Source organism: Rhinolophus ferrumequinum, chromosome 11, assembly GCF_004115265.2.
Source record: "Rhinolophus ferrumequinum isolate MPI-CBG mRhiFer1 chromosome 11, mRhiFer1_v1.p, whole genome shotgun sequence".
Taxonomy (NCBI): domain Eukaryota; kingdom Metazoa; phylum Chordata; class Mammalia; order Chiroptera; family Rhinolophidae; genus Rhinolophus; species Rhinolophus ferrumequinum.
Genome location: NC_046294.1, coordinates 73,191,634 through 73,205,243, shown reverse-complemented (window position 1 = coordinate 73,205,243; position 13,610 = coordinate 73,191,634). Strand labels below are relative to the sequence as shown.

Here is a 13,610-nt window from a genome sequence, read left to right as displayed (position 1 = left end):
TCAAATCAACCACACTGAATTTCTTGTGTTCATTTTTTTTCCATTATTCTCAGCTCTCAGAATAACTACGTGTTATTTACTGTTTGTTTTCTAGGAACTCAATTATGTTGGTTAACATTACTAAAATCAAGATGAAAAAACTTTTTTTTTTCCATTATACACCCAGAAAGGGAGACATGTGAACTGAAGTAAGGGAAATGTGGCTGTATTTAAAACCAGTTCTCTACAAGTTAGTGCAATGCAGTATGGGAGACCCAGGCTTCAGGCACCAGATCTGCTTGTGACGCTGATACTTGAACTTTTGGGGGCTTGTTTTCCTTGTAGGTAGGCAAAGGATGGCCAGGATGAAAGCTCACTGAGAGCAGTGACCTTGATGTTCTTTCATTTCTGTATCTTCTGTACCCTGAACCGTGTAGTCAGCAATAGTGAAAGTCTGTAAGTACCTGTCAAATAATGATTAAATACCCTAAAAAAAAAAGCAAAAAAAAAAAAAAAAAGCATGCCAAGCATGGTGTTGAAGACCCTCTGATTTGCCCTGCTTCTTCCTTTTCAGCCTCATTTCCAGCCCAGTACTTTGGGCACATGGCATACTCACAGGTCCAATATGGTGTTCCTCTCTGCCTTTATGCCTAGTCTCCTCTCCACCTGTCTACTCCCCTATCAAAAGCTCTGTCATTCAAGGGTCAATCCAATGCCACTTCTCCTCACACCTTTTCCCTCAGCCTCCTAGATGGACTTAAATCATTCCTTCTTCTGTAGACCAACAGGACTTTGCTTATAGCCTGCATAGAGCACATTTTTCTATAGGTCTTATATTATTGATTTATTCATTCCACAGATATTTATTAACACATACAGCCAAAGCTAGAGCTTTGCACAAATTTGCTCCTCAGGCAACCCAGTGACGATTTATTCTTTCATTTAACTAGTGCTTATCGAATGCACGTTAGTTAACAGACCTTGTTGTGGGTTCTGGGGGTTAAGCAGTAACAAAGTTAGAAAACATCCCACCCTCAGGGGCTTACCTTCTCAGGAAGACTTGGCAACAAATACAGATATAAATGAACATGATAATTTCACATAATGGTAAGCCATCAAGAACATAAGTGCTGCTGATGTGAAAGGGAATGGCAATAGTGGGGAATTAGAATGACTCTAGATGATAAATTCCTCAAGGGCAATTGTACAACTTAAGCATCTATGTGTTACCCTGTGCCTAGCATAGTGAGTTATGTATTTTGGTCATTCAACAATCGTAGTCAGATATAGAATAGAACTGTGAACTTAGTGATCTCTAAACTCTCTTCCATCTCCATAACTGTGCTGATGAGAACAAAGAAATAGGTATAAGGTGTAAGTATGAGACATGAATTATGCCTAAAGATATCCACATGCAGGGAATATCTCAGGTAGTCCTTGGGCCTGGGCAACAACATAGTCAGCTCTTACTTCTCCCACTCCAATAGAAGTGATAGTTTACCTAATCTCTAGAGTATTTTCCCTTTGACTTTGGAATTCGATTTATTTATTTATTTATTCATTTATTTATTTTCAGCAAACGTTACTTTTGTAACGTTACTTTTGTTACTTTTGGCTTAGGTGAATACAGCAATGTACTTAGTGAACTTTGCATTCACTAAGTACACAACATGTGATAATGCAAAATAGTACAGCAGGAAACAAAAGAGAGCCAATCTAGTATTAAATTTTTGCTGTGCAAAGCCTGGTGATTTCACTCACTGAAACTGCTGATGAATATTGCTGATGTGATAACAGGCAAATGTAATAACAGGCTGCTGTTAACTGATGATAACCAAAACTAAACAGGAATTGTAAAAGCCATAGACGGGAACAATAGGATTCAAATTGCAGGAACTCTCATTAAAACATCATTTATCCTATTTAGAAATGTTTTTCTCAACCAGTGGGAAAAGACTTTGAGTTGTTTACTCAGGAGTGATGATGAAGTTATATGGACTGAGTGACGCATTTGTTAACAGGAGGTCTCTTTCACTGGCTTTAACCAGAGTCTGGCCACAGTATTGAGTTTTTCTCTGTGCAAAGTTTTACCAGCTCTTATCAGAACGAAACCCACGACCTGTGTGCTTGGCACTCAGCTCCAACAAGCTCAGTTAATGGGCCCAGACAACAAGCCCGCTTTTGAGATTTGAAACCTGCAAACTGCTTTGATTAGTTGCCAGTTGAGTGGGAAGTGGCAAGAGGACCTGCAAGGTCAAGAGTGTGCTAATCTCACCTTCTGACAGGAGTGATTTGCAGAGGTATGGGTTCTACACTTTTGTTTCAAACTTTACATTAAGCAACTCTCTACTTTAACCACCTAAATGAGTCTGGAAGTCCCCTTACAGTCAGGTTAAGAATAAGGTTGTCATTGACCTAACTGTTAGTTGATTTACGTAGTTCTACAATGGCTATGAAATATTTTACATTCGGTGTGGCTTATAGTGCCAAGTGATAACTATGATGGGTGGCAGCTTTGATGAATACTTGTCAAGTGTAAGGATAAGGATGAACGTGTACAGGGAAACTGTGTCACCAACAACACAAAGTCACCTCCCTAAGTGACATTCATGCTTTTAAAAAGAATGAACAGTGTTTTGAATGCCTTATGACTGACTTGCCCCTGATGCTCTTATAAGATGTTTACTTTACTTTATAAACCTATCGCTTGCTGCACAATATTTCATGAGTGCCTTTTTTCTTGGTAGGATGACAAGCAGTGTTGACTATGGCTTTGTCTACTGGATTTCAAATGGTATTTTCTCCCTAATGTCAGATCTTAAGACTTTGAATTAGCAAAGGAATCATTTGAGTTCAGAGAGGAAATAATTTTAGCTAAGGGATTTTGGTGACGTGGCCTTATTCTTCATAGTGTTTGTAATTCCCATTTTCTCTAATATTTGCTTTTAATAATATAACTAGCTTTTGGCCAAGATGTGTGTAATCCATTTATATAACGCCATTCGAGTACAGAGAAATTTAGCAGTTCTTAGGAGTGTGAATTTTGGCACAGAGTTGTCCAGTGAAAATGAAATGGTTTGTTGAATTTTGAGTATGAAATAGTATTTCCTCCCTCAACAACAAGAAAAACAAAACAAAGAGTGCTCACTATGTACCAAACATTGTGCTAAGTGCAAGGAAATAAAAATATGAATAATTCAGGTCAATATTTCTTCTTTTCATTTCAAACTTGCAATTTTCCTAAGGTAGCAAAATAATTTCCTCAGCCATCCATTTTAGCTTGGGAGTATAAATAGTATTTAAGATTAGCTTAGCAGTATCAAAAGTACAATCTTTAATAACTTTCAGGCTACTGGTGAAGTGAACCAAATGTTCTTTTGAAATGCATTTAAGGAATGTATGAAAACTTGTACTTAGCACAAATCAAGGATGTTTGTTTATCTTATAAAAGGATTCTTTATGAATAAAAGAAGGAATAGTTCAGAAGTGATGAAAGAACACAGACAGTTAGCCTCAAGTTCAGATATCTGTGCAGCCTCTTAATAACCAGGCTCAATACCTTGAGCAAGCTACTTAACCATTCTGTCTTCCTGCTCCCTCATCTCTTAAAGCTGCAGCAATGATGAATTTGATCATGTATGGAACGGGTTTAATATAGTATCCAGCACATTATCTATGATCCATAAAAGGCAGCAGTTAGTACAAAATAATTAATCATAGCGCTTTCTTCTTCCTTTGTTTTTTATTAAGGTTCATTGGGGTGACAATTGTTAGTAAAGTTACATAGATTTCAGGTGTACAATTCTGTATCACATCATCTATAAATCCCATTGTGTGTTCACCACCCAGAGTCAGTTCTCCTCCCATCACCATATATTTGATCCCGTTTACCCTCACCTACCACCCTCCTCCCCTGTTACCCTCTGGTAATCACTAAACTATTGTTTATGTTCATAGCATCTTCTTAATACTGAACTTTACTGTACTTATAAGAGCTATTTACAGAATTTAAATCTGTACCTAGTTTTTCAACAACACATTGTAGAGAGACCTCTGGCAATATTTTTGGAGATGTAAATGAAATATATATTATTTGATCTGTATCAAATACAATGAAAGCTATTAGCAAAGTTATATTTTGCAATTTGCAGTTTTCTGTGCAGTCCCTTGCTAAGGCGTCCTTGTTTGGTACTTACAGGCTTTAATCAACCTTTTTCGACTATCCATCTCTTCTCTCCAGGATCATTATGTTTTCCTCAAGTCTTAGTACACAAGTAATAATTACAGGTTGTTCATCCTTTTTCTACTTGAATAGACTCCCTCTCTCTATCTGCAAACACACTTTGATTCTTCTTTAGCTTTCAAGTATGGCCTCATGAGCCCGTCCTAGTTGGTGACCTCTTCTTTGCTCACTGGAGCAACTGTCTTCTTTACCCAATGGACTGGTGTTTGCTCTAATCTTCGCTTATCCTATTGCGAACAGCTTCCTGGACTAATTTCCGTCTGAAGAAATCAGAAACTCACACGTAGAAGTTCTTTGTCTCATAACATAAGAAAAATGAATTTTTGAAAAGTATCTTGATATTAATATCAATATTACATGGATTATTAGCTGATGAATCCTACAAGTTCCCAATTAAAACATTGTACTTTATTGTACATAATGATAAATGAAAAAGTTGCAATATTAACTCTTAAATCAGTGGAAATCTGCAAGTATGTCTTATCCATGAGGCTATTTGTTATTAAAGATGCATTTTATATTGTATTAAAATTATATTTCCAATAATAGAGGACCCATGTTCAGGGCTTCTTATAGCTCTAAGAATATATGTTATTAAAATCACAGGTAACTCTAACTTTGAAAGATGCTCATGGAGTCTTGTTAATAATTGATTCTTGAAATCTTGATATCCTTGTATTAAATGTTGTTGTCAATAAAAGCTGGTCTCCAGCCAAGGTCTTTCCCATTTTACTTGAAAAACAGCTGGTTTGATGACGAGCATGTAATAAACTATACTTCTAAAGGTTTGGTTGAATCACAGAGTTTGATTGATCCTAATGGTTTTCAATTTTTGCCTTATGCTATTCCTATAATCATTAAGACACTGGTATACTATTATTTCCACATACATTCCTTGGACTGCATGCCAGAAATCCATGTACTGAAGTATCGAAAGTCTTTGTTCTAAAGGATCTTCCCCATAGAGTGATCCCAGGGCACAGGCCTCTAAGTTTAGTATTATTTGAGTTTCCCTCAGTGAGTTATGAACAGAGCAGTGTACTGTGAACAAATGAAGAGTTTACTGAAGGAATAAATGTTGATAGTGTATTCGTTTGTTATGTTTTGTGAATTCTGACAAATCCCTCTATGTTTCTTATGCATTTCAAAAGAAACCACATAAGCATTAGCTCTCTCAAGAAATACAGATACAATTAGGAGAGAATTTATTTTCTTCCTCTGAGAAATGAATATAAAACAGCAAACAGAAGAAAAATGTTCAAAATTAGGGAAAATACTCTGACAAATGTCTTTTGAAACTTTTCCCAAATAAATCACCCTTGGTAAGTTAGATTATTTTGGCTGAAAGCTTTTTAAAACTCCAAGTAACTGTTTTGTTTTAAGAGATGGTGGAATATATCCCTGTGAGCAAGGACGTTTATGGCTCATCTTCTCACGTATAGCATAATCACCGAGGATAAAAATGAACGGTCATCCTCCCTGAGATCCAGGAACAGGGTACAACTTAATCATCCCAAATGTTTGAATTATTGGCCTGGCAACGGCTGTCTTCAGAGACTCAAAAGACAAGTGTCCCCAACTCCACTATCAAAGGACAGGAGAGGGATTTGTTTAAGACTTCCATTGCAGACACTCAACGATTAAATGTATGCAAGCTACCCTTGGTGGAGGAATGAGTAGATTATTTGCTGATTAGCTTATAACATTCCACCTGCTCTCTGGAATGGGATCAAAGGGACTGATGGCAAGAAGGGTTAACTGGCAATATTCTTTCTGAAAATGGAAATTTCCATTCATATCTTAGTCTTTAATACAAAGATTATAATTCAAAATATTCATTCTCTGTAGTGTTATTTCATCCCTTGCTATATTTGCTTTCAGCCTGTGACTAAACTGTCCTCAAACAGCTAAATGCCTATTTGACCCTGATCGCATGTTTTCATGGCTGTTTTTAAAGATATCAAAAGTTGCGTTCCATTATCCATGTTTTAGGTGGAGCCAAATGTGATCATTCCAGAATTCTTTACATCACATCTTTAGATAATTCTCTATTTAGTAATTGGTGAGAAGCATTTTCACAAGAAGGCTTTTATTTTCCACCAGAGAATATATGGGTAACACCATTCAATATAATAATATAATGTAAGTGTTTAGAGGTAAATACTGAAACACACCTCAATCCGTTTTTTCTTTTCCATTGTTGTTTCAGAAGTTTAGCATTCCTTCCTAAGCCCAGATGTTTATTATGAAAATTTTAGAATATATATACACATATGTACATATATATGCCTTATATATATATATATATATACATATATACTTATATATATATACACATATATATACATATATATATGTATATATATGTATATATATATGTATATATATGTATGTATATATATGATGTTAAAAATCAAAGTTAGTGATTTTACCAGCAAAAAATGGGTTTATTCAGGAATAGCAGAGAATTATAATTTGGAACACACAGGCTATGGCAAAGTCATAGGCAAGTCCAGAGAACAAAAGAGAGAAATGTTGTTTTATAGTGGAAATAGAAAATTGGAAGGAGCCGTTATAAACAAAGAGTCCATTGGAGGAAACTGGGAGTTTGAAGTATAGCGGCTTGTCATTAGGTGGTTTGTGACAGTCTCTCATTGCCTGGGCTGCTGCCAAGGGAAGAGAAAATCCTTATTCTTCCTGCTGGGATAATACTGTAGAGTAGAAAACATCTTCCTGTTGGAGATGCAAAGCATGTCTCTTCCTCTTTGAGGCAACTAAGGATGAGTGGTAGCACCTGAGAGCTCCTCCTATAGGCCCTGCTGACTCCAATCTTGGTTGATGTCTCCTTTATTAATTTTCACAATAGACGAAAAGAAGAAAACAAAAATCATCCATCATTCAGTACCAACAATGTTAATATTTCTGTGAATATGTTTTTATTCCTGTTTCAATCAGATATCTGTACATTTTTCTAGCAAAATTGTATGATATGGAACATACTCATAAACTTTTGATTTATGAGTTCATTTTATTTTAAGAATGTTAACTATTTATCTGTTATCTGTTACAAGTGTGTTTGCTATTTCATCATTATGCTTTCAATTTTGTTTTTGGTATTTTTTGGACTTGTACAACATTTTGTGTATGTGAGGTATATCAATTTTTATGTTTTTTGACTTTTTCATCCATGCTTAGAAATATATCTTCCACACTTTGGGTATATAAATATTTATCTGTTATTTTCATGTACTTTAAGATTTTATTTTTACATACCTCCCCAACTTCCTAGTTTATAAAATTTTTCTCATACAAACCAAACTATGCATATAAAGCTATTCAAAAAGTGAAGATCTGAGAATTATATCTACGTTTTCAAAACTACTCCAAATAGTAAAATGCAGAGAACAAGGGAATGAGTGTCATTTCCAAATGCCAATTAATAAGTTTCACTGCCAAAATATAATTGTGAACTATTTTAGTGTGACGACATAAGCTGTGAATAAGTTAATATTTTTAATGACATAAATTCTTATTAGATTAAAGCAATGCAGTTTAAGATGCCTCTAATTATAGAATGATATGTATCATTATTTTGTGGGCTGGAAAGATCATGTGACTAAGAGATGCACAATAGCTTATTGGGTTCTAGTCCTGACTCCAGTAAGACTTAGTTTGGGGCCGCTGGGCAGTCCAGGTGGCTTTCCGAGCTTCAGTTGGCTCATCTCTCAAGGGAGAACATTGGCCCCTTAGACAGCTTCAGTAAGTTACCCACAGCACCAGAGTGCAGACATTCTCTTCCCGGACTGAGGGAACAAAGTCACCAATATATCAGCTCCTTTCTTTTAGGATGGAACATATTACAATTACAGTTCATGAGCAAGAGGTTAAGAAATCAAGGGCTGAATTTGTACCGACTTCTTGCAACTAACAAATACTTCTCTCTCCTCAGAAGAATGGGACGTGGCTTTTAAAGCATTTATCTGAGTTTGCAGGAACAAAGAACAGAAAAGTAGTTTTTGTAAGCTGGACTCTTTTGATACATTTTAAATCATTATTCACTGTTCGTTCTATTTTAGCATCTCTTAAGTAAAGCTAAGGGCACTGTTCTGCTAAGAGCACCCACAGAAAGTTTGTCTTTCATTAGCGTGGAGCTTGAAAAAGCACGCTGTCTACCAAGATGACATTAAAAACGTGTAACAAATAGAGACTGCGTCCTTTGAACTCTTGTGAGAGCGGTGGCTGCAGATCAGGTCGAGCAGGGTTCTTATTTCCAGTCATGGCAAAAGCGCTGGCGGTTCTGCGAAGGCAGTGCTCAGGCTGGCCCTCCTCTGCCATCCTTGGGAGGTTCTGGGCACCCACGAGGCCCCCCGAGGAGCTTCTTGCTGTAATAAACAGCTCCTCCATCGGTTAAGTACGGTGGGGGTGCACGGTGACTGTGATCCCAGAGGACGGCATCGCGACCGAGCTCGTGTCACACATCAAGTCTGTTCAGGCACGCGAGCATGCTGGCACTTTGGAGAGGTGCACGTGAGCTCCAATGCTGAGGAAGAGGCCATCCACAACACCATCGTGGCCCTCTGTCCGATCCGCGTGTTCCTGAAAGGGAACATCGAAACAAACCGTAACCTGCCACCATCCCACAAATCCTGCAACATCCTTTGCACCAGCCTGGACCTCTATGCCAGCGTCATCCACTGTAAGAGCTCATCTCTCAAATCCAGGAGTGGTGACCTAGCCGGGGAACATAGGGAAACATAGGGAGGCCGAGTCCAGCAGCCTGGAGCACCAGTGTGGCAGGCCAGAAGATCACCAAGGCCAAGTGCCTGTGCATTGTTCAGTACTCTTCAAACTGGACCAGGAGAGTGGGTGCAAGAAAGTGACAGCCATGCACAAGGCCAACATCATGAAACTGGGTGATGGACTCTTCCTCCAGCACTGCAAGGAGGTGGCAGCCGGGTATCCCCAGATCACCTGTGAGAATATGATTGTGGACAAAACCACTGTGCAGCTGGTGTTCAGCCCCGACAGTTCCATGTCATGGTGAAGCCTAATCTCAATGGCGACATCGTCAACAATGTCTGCGCAGGGCTCATGGCCCTCATGGCCACATGTACGTTGTGTTTGAGACCCCTACAAAGGACATAGCCAGAAGTATCACCAATGTTGCATGATGCTCAACCACCTCAAACTACACTCCTAGGCCACCTCCATCCGCGAGGCCATCTTGGCGCCTGTGGACAGTGAAAATATGCACATCCCAGACATGGGGGCCAGGGCACTACATCAGAAAGCACCCAGACATCATAGCCACTACCACATCAGCAGCCGCCATCTGTGGAGTCCTAAGCTCTCACTGTCCCACCCCAGCACCCCACTGGCTCGCTGGACGGACCCAGAATAAACCAATTTCTGCCACCCCCCCAAAAAAAATGCCAGGGGTGCCAATAAATGTATACATATTTTAAGAACTGTTATCTGTGCTCTGAGCTGTTATCAGTTTGCTGTAATCAGAAGTGTCTGGACGCTGATGGTAACCACCTCGAGCACCTCTTGTCATTGCAGAAGTCAAATGTGACTTGTATTCATCTTTTGTTATCGGTATATATTAAATATTACAATTAATACAGTTTTTTTTTCCTATTTTAAAATGTGTATACATTTCTTGGCACCCTCTGTATGTAACAAACCGTGTAACATAGGCACTGACCTGTCAGAATGGGCTCCAACTATAAACTCCTGCTTTGCCTGTACTTAGGGGTAGCAGGTGAACATCATCTCTGAATGTACATGGGAAACCAGAGAAACTGGAGCATAAACATTCCTCAAAATAATTAAAAATAGAACTACCATATGATCAGCAATCCCACTTCTGGATATAGAGGAAAAAGAAATAAAATCACCATTTGAAAGAGGCATCTACACCCCCATGTCTATATGAATGAAGAAATGTGATGTATTATATTCTCTCTACATATATATGTATATATGTGCTCATGTGTGTATGTGTGTGTGTGTGTGTGTGTTTGTGTTATAATATATACAATGGAATGGAATAATATTCAGCCGTGGGAAAGAAGGAAATCCTGCCATTTGTAACCACATGGATGGAACTTCAGGGCATTATGCTAAGAAAAACAAAAACTATGTGATCTCACTTATATGTGGAATCTCAAAAAAAGAAAAGAAAAGAAAAAAGAAAAGAAAAACCTGTAGTTTCCAGGAGCTGGGGAGTGGAGGAAATGGGGAGATACTGGTCAAAGGGTACAAACTTCCAGTTATAAGATGAATAAGTTCTGGGACTTTAATGTACAGTGTGGCTGCTATAGTTAACAGTACTGTATTATATACTTGACAGTTGCTAAGAGTAGATCTTAAATGTTCTCAACATACACACACACACACGCACACACACAATTGTAGTTATGTGAGGTGATGGATGTATTAACAATCTGGTAATCGTTTAACAATACATATGTATCAAATTATCACATTGTACACCTAAATTTACACAATGTTATCTGTCAGTTGTTTGTCAATAAAGCTGGGGAAAAAGATCATTCTGGCTGCCCTGTGCAATGTGGACTCTAAGGAGAGAGTAGAAGCATGGAGAAAGTCAACAGGCAATTGGTTGAATTGTTGGTATCTTCGACTTGGGAGGTTGTTGTGGAAAAGATGAGAAATGGTCATATTAAGGATAGATTTAGAAGGTAAAATTGCTATGTTCCTTCCCCTGACAAGATTCTCCTTTCAAGGCTAAAATTTGGAGGTTCTGTGTTTTGTTCTTATAAGGGACTTCATTCTCTTTCGTAAGCTCATTTTAAATATGTCATAAATAATGACAGATTTTGAAATAACATATAAAAAAGTTTGGTTTCTTTTAAATGTCTAATATTCCTGTTGCTAAGAGAAGATAAATTTACATTTTATCTGGACCTTAATGAAATCCTTTATCACTTACACCTATTGAAGTTTCTGACTAGAATCCTCAAGCTGAGACAGTGAAGAAACTAAACGCTCTTTGTGTAACATTTGTCAAGGTGCATTTACATGGAATGCCTGTTATACTTAAAATGCTTAACAAAATATTTTTATCATATTTCTTCATTGTAAGAAAATGAAGTAAACTGAAGTCACAGAATTTAGTAAGGGTAGATATAAAATCTAAATAATCAAGGATACTTTGAAAGATAGCGTCTTAGACTCTTCCACCAATACTCGGCTTTATGTCTTTCCTACTTTTCTGTTAACTCCCCCTTTGGACACTGTTCCATCTAAGCCAGCTGTAATGATGTGAAAGATTACCACACAGTTTGTACTCAGAGATGACCTCTGATGGTCCTAGCTTTGCCAGAAGATGGCTATATTGTATAGAGTACACCATCGATCTCTCTGAGAACTGGTTTTCTAATCATTAAAATGAAGAGACTGGACTCGAAAATTCTAAAATTCTTTCCAGTTCCAAGATTTTAAGATTATCCCTCTTTCAATTTTTACACATGGTCAATATAATCCATTACTTGATTTAATTGCCATTTTTGTGCTCATGATTTCTAAATCTACATCTCAAGTGCAAGTCTCTATTACGAGGTCCATTCTCCTATAGCAAATGGCCTCCTAAACATCTCTACCTGGATATTTCATAGGCACCTCAAACACTCTATGTCAGCTCAAGAGTCACCTTCTAATGTGAATTTTTTCCAAGCTCACTTCCTCCCAAAGTAGAATTTTCTACTACCTTCCATGCTATTTTGATTAGTCTTGTATCAGAGCAACCACATGGGTTTATTGCACCTACTTACTTACATGTTTACATTTTGAACTCTTTGAGGGTAGGGATAGTTTTTCATTTCCTTGTGATTCTACCCTCAGCTTAGAATGTGTCACATAGTAGGTGATTAACAAATAATGAATGAGCGAAAATGAAAATTCTGTGCTCTGAGGATTTCACATGTCTATCTTATGCAGCATTTATCATCCAACCAATAGTCTCTTCAAGACATAGAGAAGTCATGGGCTTTCTTACCCAGTTTCACCTGCTCACTGACTTATGAAGACTCATAAATTCCAACCTTCATTTGTTTGCATATCCTTCTCCTATGGGAATTCATTGTCGTTTTCATATGCATTCTACCTTTCAGAGTACAGAGACCACATTTTCCCTTTCTTTCCTATCTTCCATAAGGTTGAGATTATAATGATTTCTAGTCAGTTTTCAATAGGTGTCCATTTCTTGAACCCCACATTTGACTGAATTCTCTCTTACAACTAAAATTTTCTTCAGCAGAGACGTTTACATGTAGACCAGCCTCATCATGAGTAATTAACAAATGTACTTCCAGCTCCTCAAAGTATTTATGAAATTTAGTCCTGATACTTAACTCTCATTCAGTAAATATACTTGGGTAAATAAGTATTCAGATTCGAGCGGCTGAATTTTTCTCACCAATACATTAAAATACCTCCTCCTCCCTGTGTCAGGCTGGAAGAAATTAACCAAGATAATTAACGTTAGCAAGATCAAAAAACCAGGTGTGACTTGTAAAAATGGTACAATCAGCTCTTTCCATTACGTTTTTTAAACTTATTGGTGCTAGAGTAACATGAAAAATCACATACAAGTTAGAAAGAAATTTACCTTTTAAGAGAAGTTTGTTTCTCTGAGGTCCATTGCTAGGTATCACATAGCCTTTATGGCTTGTCTGAGATAAATAGCTTTCTCAGGTCTGCCTTTTACCTTTTTTCCTCCAGTGGCAGTATTTGGTCACACCCATAGTTATTTTCTTCCTCCTTCATTCTTCCTGACTTTTCTTAAGAGAGTTAGGAGTAGCCCTTTGTCAGTTAATTTATCTTTGGAAGATCACTGATATTGTAGATGAGCTCAGCGGGAAGGATTGAACATGGTGCAGAACCTAGTTCAAACCAAACAAACGTTAATATTGATAGTAATTATTATTACTCTTTAAGCACTTTATTAATTGCTAGTTATAGTTATGTAATTAATATATTCAATTCTCAAAACAACCCTATAATTTAAACATCCCATACCAGCGTTTTACAGATGAGGAAGAGAAAGATTGGAGAGGTTAGGTAGATTACCTAAAATCACACAGCCGGTAGATGGCTAAGTTAAAATTTGAACTGCTGTCTACATATTTTCCATTTCACCAGTGCTTATATGTAAATGTGAATGCAGTTGTCCATGTCTTGAGTGAGAAAGGTTCTTGAGGAAAGGTGCTTAAGACAAATGATGGCCTGTTAAGCAAGAATGCAGCCTCTAGTCCTGTTGTCACTTAGTTGGAAGAAGATTCAGATGTCTGTGATGTTGAAACTGTGCATGTAATAAATTGAGCAGAGGTTTGACTGACTCACATGGATGTTTGTTTGCCTT

General features: G+C 37.5%; 1 protein-coding gene and 1 pseudogene across 2 annotated transcripts in view; both read left to right on the top strand.

The window, feature by feature from the left end:
• PDGFD (platelet derived growth factor D) overlaps positions 1–13,610 on the top strand; it is a 243,077-nt gene that overhangs the window by 201,291 nt on the left and 28,176 nt on the right. The gene's annotated exons all lie outside the window — the stretch shown is intronic.
• LOC117030389 (isocitrate dehydrogenase [NAD] subunit gamma, mitochondrial-like) lies at positions 5,642–9,529 on the top strand (annotated as a pseudogene).